We start from the raw sequence: 1,785 nt of genomic DNA, 5'->3' as shown, positions 1-1,785 counted from the left end.
ATGACTAAAGCAGCGAGTCAAGCAGCGACCAAGGCTGTGTGTGTGCTGAAGGGTGATGGCCCCGTGCTGGACACCATCTAACGAGCACAAGGAAAACGGGACAGTTGTGGTTATGGGATACATCACAGGGTTGACTGAAGGCGAGCACGGATTCCACATCCATCAGTTTGGAGATCATACACAAGGCGATCCCAATGCGGGTCCTCACCGTAATCCTCTGTCCAAAACACAGGATGGGCGAAAGGATCAAGAGAGCATGTTGAAGCATGTTGCCTGGACAACGTGATGCTGGCAAAGACGGTGTGGTTACCGTGTCTACTGAAGATTCTATGATCACACTCAGGAGGCCATTTCATCATTGGCGGCACAATGGTGGTCCATGAAAAACCAGATGACTTGGGCAAAAGTGGAAATGATGAAAGTAAAAGGACAGGAAATACTGGAAGTCATTTGGTCTGTGGTATAATTGGAATCGGCCAATAAACATTCCATAGGATGAGGGCTGAATCCTAGTAACTCATCTATTAACTTGCTAGTTGTAGGAATTTAACTTGATAAACATTAAACACTGTAACCTTAAAAAAATGACTGAAGCATAACTGATGTGCAGTATATATATTTTAAGGGTAGATATAATTTTCTGGGGTCTTGCTCTTAAACCCTCCTGAGGCATTTGATTGAAATGCAGATTTGAGTCCTCATCCCAGGGATACTGATTCATTAGTTATTGGAAAACATGGAAATCTAAAATAGAGGATAGGAAGGTCACATAGTGAGAAACACTGAAGAATATTTTGCCCTTTTTGTAGGAGGACAAAGGTGGTTTCACATTTAATGACTGATTCATATCCAGGGTCTGAATCACAAATTCCAAATGTCTGGTGGTGATGTTCAGGAGGCCTAATTTTGATAAGACCCATTTTCTAATTTTAGGAAAAGGTTTCCCTTCTCCCCTTACCATGCTCAAATAATCATCAACACCAGTGAGTTTGACTATAATTCTTGAGAAGATTTATCATGAATTATTAAAAGGGATGGATTGCAGGCACATAGGAAAAAAAAAGTAACTATCACTTGGCCCTCATGAATTCAATGAAACATACTGCATTTCTTTCTATGACTGGTTTGTCAATCGGGAAAAATGAAATGATATTGTGTATCTGAAATTCAGTGATGTATTTGAGAGGGTGGAAAGGAAGGTGATAGTCGTGGTAAAGAATAATTATATTTGTTGTAAAGGGCTCTAAAAGACTGAATCAATGTTCTTGAAAAATGGGATGGATGCCCTGTTAATGGAAGCATTCCAAAATAAGCTGGACAACCAATTGGCCAGGATGTTGGAGATGGATGAATAGTATTGATTTAACTGAATAAATTTCAGATCCCAACGGAGGTTTACTCATTCTGTTTTATGATACTTCTGCAGTCCTACTCTGTGGACAAATAAAATAAGAAAATAATCTAATAATGTTTACATAGTCATGGATGTGAACTTTAGAGAATGGATACTAAATTCCTAAAGCTATCATGTCCAGGGACAGAAATCCAATTCCTTTCTTGCATTATACAACCCCTTAGAGGAAGAAAAAAAAATATCCTAGTGGGAATGTGATCCTATTCATTCTGTCTGGGGAATAGTCCTTAGGCCACAGCTGGGGAATCCTTTGCTTGGCCATTCTCTATCCACCTCCTGGTAAGATCAGTACAGTTGCTGCCCCTACAATGTTCCCATGTAGCCCCAGATTGGTTCCTGGCATTCGTGCACTGTTAGAAAAACTCAAATAA

General features: G+C 40.0%; 1 pseudogene; it reads left to right on the top strand.

Moving 5' to 3' along the window:
• On the top strand, nucleotides 1-483 carry LOC109456815 (superoxide dismutase [Cu-Zn]; annotated as a pseudogene).
• The last annotated feature ends 1,302 nt before the right edge of the window (nucleotides 484-1,785 follow it).

This window comes from Rhinolophus sinicus, linkage group LG05, assembly GCF_036562045.2.
Source record: "Rhinolophus sinicus isolate RSC01 linkage group LG05, ASM3656204v1, whole genome shotgun sequence".
Lineage (NCBI taxonomy): Eukaryota > Metazoa > Chordata > Mammalia > Chiroptera > Rhinolophidae > Rhinolophus > Rhinolophus sinicus.
The sequence above is the reverse complement of the archived record's forward strand: the minus strand, read 5'-3'. Positions and strand labels throughout refer to the sequence as shown.